A 9,270-nucleotide genomic window follows, 5' to 3' on the forward strand; every position below is an offset into this window, starting at 1 on the left:
ACCCGTAGAAACAGAACTACATTGTGATCTAGAGATCATATGCGTGCATGATTTGCAATTTAAACATTTGAAACTTCCTTTAGGTAACTTCCTATCCATTGGTTTATATGTTTGGAATAAACTTTTAGAAACATGATTACCTATGGTTTTAGCCTTCTTAAAGACATAGCGCGGACCATCCATATAGACCTTTTTTTTAGGGCTGGGTCTGCTGATAAGACGCCCCAATGTTTTCTAAAAATATTCTTAATTTGCTAGATTTGTAAATTATACTGTGTACTAAATATTGGCGTTTCTGAAAAGGAATTCCTATTTGGCTTCTTTTGTAATAGTGAAACCCTGTCCAGATTATTCACCTCCTCAAAGGATCTCTTGAGGTCAGTAGGTGAATAACCCCTTGCCTCAAACCTGGTTAGCAATTCTTTAGACTGAATAATAAAGTCATCATTACTAGAACAAATCCTTTTAAATCTAATCAGTGTCCCTTAGGAATTTCTCTCAAAAGGGGCTTGGGATGGCAGCTGTCTGCCCGCAAAAACGTGTTGTTTTAATTGATTTTACGGAAAACATCTGTGCTAATATTCATATTCATATCTATGAAGTGGAACAAATCTAAGTAATGTATATGATGAAAATCAGAATTGTGAGTGAAGATTAAGATTATTATTATTGAGATAATCTATAACAGTGTGTTCACATCACGTTCCCAAATAATAATCAGATCATCTATATACCTCTTGTAAAATGTGACAAATTGTCTGAAGGGGTTCCCATCTCCAAACACATGGACCGACTCCCACCAACCTAAGAATAGGTTGGCATAGGAGGGGGCAAAACTTGTGACAATAGCAGTTCTACGTGTTTGGAGATAGAAAACCGCAAACAAAAAATAATTGTGAGTTAACAAAAAGTGAATAGCATCTAAAATATAAGCGCTGTGTGCCCGTGATAAATTAGAGTGTTCCAAATAAAACCTGACAGCTGCCATCCCTTGATGGTCTATGATTGTATAGAGAGAGGTTACGTTGAGTGAAACCCAAACGTAACTTCTTTTCCACTGAACACATTCCAATTGTGCCAAGAGGTCACCACTATCTTTGATGTAAGAGGGCAGTGACTGGACAGAGGTTTGTAAATAATGATGCACATATCTCGACACACCATCTCCCAAAGATTCGATACTAGAGACTGTTGGCCTCCCAGGAGGGGGTACCAATGTCTTATGGATCTTTGGGAGATGGTGGAAGATCTGGATAATGGGATAGGCCTCAAAGAGGAACTCAAATTCCTTGTCATCCAATACTCCCAAAATAGATCCCTCTTCCAAAAGGGCTCTCAGTTCGTTAAGAAAGGGGGAGGTGGGGTCACCTTGTAATACCAAATATGAGGAGACATCATTAAGCAATAAAAATCAAGAGATAATGGACTAGACCGAATAGATAAGAATGGGGAATTATCAATGGGTCATGGGAGGTGGGGGGAAAAGAGGAGTTTAGCCAACTGGGAGACACCCATATTAAACACAGATAATACTAGTAAATGTAAAAAAAAAAAAACTAAAACCAAAAGGAGGGAGAAAGGCAGGAACAGATAAGCTACCAATAACACAGAAGGGTAGCAGCCTTAAGTGCATGCTTGCTAATGCAAGAAGCCTGACAAATAAAATGGGGTAGCTTGAAATAATAGCCAAAAATGAACAATATATCATAAGCATTACTAAGACATAGTGGGATGAAACTCATGACTGGGCAGTTCATTTAGAGGGTTATTCCCCTTTTCTAAGGGTTCAAGCAAATAGCACAGGTGGTGGAATATGTTAAACCAGATTTAAAACCTATTACATGGGAAGATGTTTATGAAGCAATTGATTAAAGAGAGACTATGTGGATAGAAATTTGCAGCGGAGGCAAACGTACAAAGAACATTTTGAAGGAATATGCCATAAAGCACCAAATATCTGTGAGCTTAGAGGCAAACAAAATACGTTTGCAAATGGAGAAGTTGTCAAAACTAGGTCATGTTTGCATAATGGGTATTTTCATTATCCTGGCACAGACTTGAGCAATAAAATTAGTATTACAACTAAAGGAAACAGGTTTTTGGTTGTACTGAAAGACCATTACATGTCCCAAGTTATTGAGGAACTAACCATGAGACACGGCAATACTGGGTTTGGTAATATCAAGTAGAGAAAGTGTGGGGAGCGCAGAGTCAGATAAAAGTAGATATAATAGGTGGAAATAAAAGGAGGGTATAAATATACACACTATCAACCAGTCTTTTCCAGTGTGTAATATTATCCACAAATATAGGTGGGGTAGAGCTGGTGGCAAAATACAATTGAGTTACTTAGGCCCATAATATAGTGGGCACGGGCCTGTGTGAACACTCGTGCACGTGATGCACACTTTTTGAGTGTACAGTCCGTGTGGCTGTGAGCGACAGGCTTGGAAGGGTACTGTGTGTGTGTCGCTGGGTAGCTGTCTCTGTGTGTGTGTGTGTGTGTGTGTGTGTGTGTGTGTGTCACTTGGAAGCTGTCTCTGTGTGTGTGTTTGTCACTGGGAAGCAGTCACTGTGTGTGTGTCACTTGGAAGCTGTCAGTGTGTGTGTCACTGGGTAACTGTGTGTGTCACTTTGAAGTAGTCTGTGTGTCACTGGGGAAGGTGTGTGTGTATTATATGATATTTTACAAATTTAAAAAAAAAACAATCGTGAGAGTAAATGATTTATTAACATTGTGTAACTTTGATAAATATATACACACACACACACACACACACACACTAGTCTCAGCAGTAGTGGCGCGAAAATATTGTTTTCACAATCTTCCCCCCGATCGTCCGGCTCCACGCTCACTGCTGTGCGCGCGGCCCTAGTATTTGACGGCTGGCTATCCACAGCCAACTATATCTGCCGCACGCACGGCGGACCAAGCGCACCCACTACATTACGGGCCTAACACGGCCATGTGTGAGCATGAAACTCTTTAGGTGCTGTCTCAGGGTTTCCCCTCTGGAAATCTTCACCTTTAACCGTCAGTGCGTAATTATGTAAGTTCTCCCAAGCTCGAAATGGATTCCCCAGTGTAGAGTGAAGTACACAGAGAGAATGTGTGTTTAAAAACAAGATAAATGCATTTAATGATATATAGTAACAGTGAACTCACATATAAAAAAAAACAACATCTTTCTCCGGTGGCGACAGTACGATCCCAGCTTGCTGTGGTGCAGATGGGTCCCTTGGTAATATCAAACAATAATAATATTCAATTATTATTATTAGCAGTGTTCGACAAACCTATACATTTGCTCGCCCCGGGCGAGTGGATTTAACCCCCGGGCGAGTATATATTGGCCCAAGCAGCACACGTTTGGTACTAGGTGGCGAGTAGATTTTTTTGTGTGGCGAGTAGATTTTTTGGTGATTTGTCAACCACTGATTATTAGCAATAACAAATATTCAAGTCAGGGAACATTTGGAAAACAGTGATTACAACATGGTCACATTTGAAATAAACAATCAAAAACCATATTATATAGGATCAACAGAGACTCAATTTTAGAAAGGCAGATTTTAGTAAAACACACAAGGAATACTTTGGAATTAAGTTCTTACAGGAGAAAAACGGAAGAAAAATGGGCGATCTTTAAAATATTGTTATGTGTACTTCTCTATCAGTGTATATCCTTGAGTAATACATATAAAAGAAACAAGTCTAAACCAATGTTGCTAAATAACAGGTAGGGGAGGAAATGGAAAGAGAGATCCAGGCATTTAGATTCTTAAAGTCTGTAGGGATGGAGGCATCGTATCAGAGTTATAAGGAATGCAACAAACGATGTAAAAACCAAATCGGATTAGCAAAAATTGAAAATGAAAAACAGAATTGCAATAGAAAGTAAGATCAACCCTAAAAAGTTGTTTAACTCCCTTAATAACAAAAAGATTAGAAAAGAGAATATGGGGCCCTTTTAATGCGAGATGGGCAGGCAAATTATTTGAGATAAGAAGGCAGAGGCATTAAATACATTAATGCCTCTATTTACGAAGGAAAAGTCAATCGCAAAAAAAATTCCAACAAAAAGAAATGATGTGCCCGTGGAGTGGCCAGCTGAGGTTTTCACCTGGGGCTGCGGCACCCTTGGCAGAGGGCCGTGGCACGCTATGGATCCGTGGGTGAGAAACACTGACCTAATGGATAACCAAATTATTAGTAATAGTCAGCATGGATTAATGAAGGATAGATCATGCCAAACTAGCCTTATTCGTTTGTTTGAGGCGACAAGAATTTAGACCAGGGTAACGCAGTCTGCTTAGATTTTGAAGAGGCTTTTGATATTTTGATATGGTGCCACACAAGGGGTTAGTGTACAAAATTAAGCATATTGGAGGGGGGGGGGTAGGATAACAGCAACCAATCAATAAGGGGGACAAACAATATCACGCTAATTGGCTCGGGTGCATTTTAGTCAAACATCTTGAAAAAGATTCCTAAAAAAATGTAAATTTCTTCCCCAGATAACTATTCTAGTCATCCACCAGGAGATCCACTAACTACTTCAAATATTTATATTTTATCAAACTTTCCCTAGGGAATCTTAAGACGACTGTCAACTTTATTATATACTAATATTTTTTAAGATTCTGAAAATGACTTCTTGACAAGTAACAGATGTGAAGCTTGGGAATAAAAGTGTAGGATGTGATTCTAAAAGCAGCAGTCTGCGCTGCTTGCAATCGTTCGTGTGTTTATTTTTTGAGCTTACTGAGCCAAATTTGGGTCTGGGGGTCCGCAAATCAGCTCAAGGATATCCCGCTTTAAGCAAATTAATTTTTATAAGGGGCTGGGGGAATTGCCGCTTTAAAGAGAATTGAAGAAAACAAGAAGTCATAAGCTTCATTAGCACAAAATGGCCTTTGAAGCGATTGGTGCCTTATTATTCTATTTAAGGCTTTGAAAAGGAAAAAAAAAAAAAGAGTGAATTTGGAACCATTAGAATTCTTTAATCATAAAAACTAAACCTGCAAAGTATCTATTTTTGTACTAAGAAGCAAGAAGCAAATGATGTCTTAAGACATGATTTATAGCATCAAACATTACCAGGGAGCATACAAGGCTTTGTTACAATCAAAGAAAAATCAATGCAATTACTCAAATAAACTGCAGATAGCATGATAAAAAAAAACCAACAACATAGATTTGAGTGCTTATTTTCTGTATTAGCTTTAGGGCTGTTATATACTGTGTGAGGCCGTGCGCGTGCCTGTGCGACGGTGCGTGCACGTGTCGCACACGTTTGTGTGTATACTGTGCGCGAGTGAAGTACTGTATGTGTGTGTGTTTAAATACGTCTTCAAATAAATAAATGAATCCTTTAATAATTTTTTAATAACATTGTGTACACACACATTTCAGCGGCAGTAGCGGCGCAAATTCTTTTTCTCCAATTTCCCTTGTCGGCCGGTTCCACTCTGCCTGCCGTGCGCACGGCACCATTATAGAATGGCTGACTAACCCCAGCCAATTAAAATTGCCGCGCGCGCAGTATAGAACCGGCCTTAGGCAGCAAATGTAAGCGGTTTGTTGCATTGCAGAACACTGCTGCGTTGGAGGACAAGTTTACAGGCGGTCCACAGCTATACACGAAAATCCGTCCCTCAAACTGCCGTCGAATAGCGGATCAAATGTTAACCTGTCGCGGTGAGCGTTGGATAATCCGTTTGACGGATAACGAAACGTCGGATAGCGAGGACCGCCTGTATTAACATCAAAATCTATTAGTTGGGAAACCTCTATGAAACCTTTAGGACATTAAACAGAATATAAATGAATAAAAAGTGACCAGACACAATGAGGATATACCGGATAAAGCACAAAATACAGTACTTTAAAAAAAAAAAATTTTATGATGTTCACATACATTACAATTTACATTTCTTAATGCTGCACAAATGTGTCCAAGAACAGGCATTGAAATAAAACACCCATAATCATTATGCTGTGAAATCACTTCCCTGTGCAGAGAGGATTTTAGTTATGTTCACTTAAATATATAGAGCCGAAATACTCTCTAGCATAATCAGCTTCACAATATATTCAAACTGTTTACTGATAACAAATGCTGAATGTCCAATTATATGGGGTTTTAACTAGAAATGGAAGGACAAAATTCACTGGAACCATTCATAGAAGACAAGAAACAAGAGAAACACAAGAGCGCACCAAGATAAGAGATATAAAGTGTATAACCAACAAGATAAGATAGCAACCACTTACATGAATAAAAACTTTAATATTCCCCGATCTCGACGATAACTTCTATGGTGTGGCATCACATGAGGTGTGCAGGGGCAGTATCAGTCCTCAGAAATCAGTCCGCCGCGCTGGGGCTGTCTCCGTAGCGTGGTCAGACCACCACGAATGTAAGCGTGGCTGAAAGTGTAGCGGGCATGCACAGGAAAAGAAGCCCTCTGCAGCTGTCCTTGGGATGCCTGTCCGTTTAAGTTATAGTAATCGTGATCGGAATCGATACACTTGTGTATATACTGGCTGTCACAAAGATATGGGCCAGCAACACAAGTCGCGACGCGTTTCGTATACCAAAGTATACTTCATCAGGTTGTATCTGGGGCACCTGTTTAGGGTCCTTTATAGGTCTATCCAGATTCGTCATTGGTTAATCCAAATGACTGTACAGCCAATCAGGCTGATAACTGAAAGGGGTGGACTACATTTAGAATACTCCCCTCTCATATATGTCCACAATATTATTTATAGGCTTGAGAGACATATAATAGTAGTCTAATGGCACTTATAAGTTCGTGAGTATACTCAATCTCAAAAGAAGAAATGTCACAAACTGAAAAAAGGGGGACATATAAAGTGACAAAAACAGGTGGCCCATATGGTCAAGTGTAATAAAAAAAATACACATATAATAATATGTATTATATATGTATTTTTTTATTACACTTGACCATATGGGATTAACCAATGACGAATCTGGATAGACCTATAAAGGACCCTAAACAGGTGCCCCAGATATCACCTGATGAAGTATACTTTGGTATACGAAACGCGTCGCGACTTGTGTTGCTGGCCCATATCTTTGTGACAGCCAGTATACACACGTGTATCGATTCCGATCACGATTACTATAACCTAAACAGACAGGCATCCCAAGGACAGCTGCAGAGGGCTTCTTTTCCTGCGCATGCACGCTGCGCTTTTAGCCACGCTTGCACTCGTGGAGGTCTGACAGCGCTAGGGAGACAGCCCCAGCGCGGCGGACTGATTTCTGAGGACTGATACTGCCCCTGCACACCTCATGTGATGCCACACCATAGAAGTTATCATTGAGATCGGGGAATATTAAAGTTTTTAGTCATGTAAGTGGTTGCTATCTTATCTTGTTGGTAATACACTTTATATCTCTTATCTTGGTGCGCTCGTGTTTCTCTTTTTTCTTGGTCATTTGGTATCACCGTTGGAGTTCTCCGTTGGGATCCACTTTGGAGGTGGGGGAAGACGCCTCGAATCGCAGGAGCAGCAAAAGAACAGAGAGGAATCAACATTCCACACCCTTAAAGAGCCAGAGCGCGGACTGAACTGTTTCATTCATAGAAGACAATTGACTTCCTCTAGGATTCATCAGTATGGTTTGATTCGTATCTAAGCACGGTGGTGCTCATAATACAGTAAACTGGATGTAACGGCACATTTCAAAATGGCCAATCATGAGTCAAAACGTCACAGCTCTGGCAGTACATGTGCACCCCTCAACAATGGCTCTTAAGATTGACATAGTAAAGACTGGAGAGAAATTAAGAACTACACTAAGCATTGCCGATAAAATTGAACTAGTTAAGAAATTAGAAAAAAGGTGTAAGCAGGAATTTTGGTTGCGTGAGTACAGTGTGGGTTCATCAAAATTGTACGATATTAAACATTCATAAACTTCACTTCTGCTTCTGAGACAGATCCATTAATCAATGTAAAAACACACACAAGCCTAAAGTTGGCCAACTTGATAAAGTATTGTACGAGTGGTTTTCATTAAAATGATCAGAAGGAATTGCTATTTCAGGACCTATGGTTATCGCCAAAGCAAAGGATTTTAAGGAGCAAATGAACATGACTGAAGAGTGTGCTTTTTCTGATGGGTGGCTGACTGCTTTTAAGCTTCGACATGGAATTAGGAAATTAGATATTTCTGGTGAGAAACAATCTGCTGACACAGAAGCGGATAATAAATACAAGGACGAGTTTGAGCAGCTGATTAGGGACAACAACCTTACTGACGATCACATTTACAATGCAGTAACCAATTGTTGACCAATTTAGACTTTGGCTGGTGCAAGTGAGGAAGCAGAAAGTAGTTTTAAGCGGAATAAGGACAGATTAACTGTGCTTACGTGTGCTAATGGTTCAGGCGAACATAAAGTTCAGCTTTTCGTCATTGGCAAATATGCTCGCCCTTGAGCATTCAAAGGAGTTGCAAATTTGCCTGTTGTGTATAAAGCATAGAAAAGGGCATGGATGGATCAAGACATTTTTATTGATTGGTTCACTACAGTTTTCATTCCATCAGTTAAAGAAAACCTTCAAGATTGGCAAGTCTTAAGACTGTTCTACTTTTAGACAATTGTAGAGCCCACCCGCATGAATCAAAATTAGGTCTCAGATTAGGGGGAATATCTTTTGTTATGTGCTCGCAAATGTCACTTCTCAGACACAGCTGATGAATCGGGCATCATACAAAATCGTAAGAGCCACAACAAAAACAATTTCATGGGAAAATTGATTAATTGTGAAGCCTCATTGGAAATCAAAAATAGAGCAGTCGGCATTAAAGATGCTGTTTTTTCTGCCACGCTTACACGGAATACAGTGAAGCCTCTCTCTATGAAGAGAGCTTGGAGAAAATTATGGCGAAGTGTGATGTTTGCTGAATCATCTCCTGGCGACAAAGAATTTGAAGGTTTTAATGTAAGCCGAAGGCAACAAGATGTTCAACAAATGATTCAAAAAGTGCAAGCAGCACCTAAAAATAACCCAGTTAACCTAAATTCAGCAGACATTGAAGAACAGATCGCCGTTGATGAAGAACCTGAAGTTTCACAATCCTTTGCAGAGCAACAAAATCATTGATAGGGCTGTTAATCCAGAGAAGTCAAAAGAAGTTAGCGGTGATTCTTAAGATGTACAAAAAGAAAGAAATATCTTGGAATGCTGTGGAACAAGTGTGCAAACTGTTCTGTCATTTGTAG

The sequence above is a fragment of the Ascaphus truei genome, chromosome 3, assembly GCF_040206685.1.
Source record: "Ascaphus truei isolate aAscTru1 chromosome 3, aAscTru1.hap1, whole genome shotgun sequence".
NCBI lineage: Eukaryota > Metazoa > Chordata > Amphibia > Anura > Ascaphidae > Ascaphus > Ascaphus truei.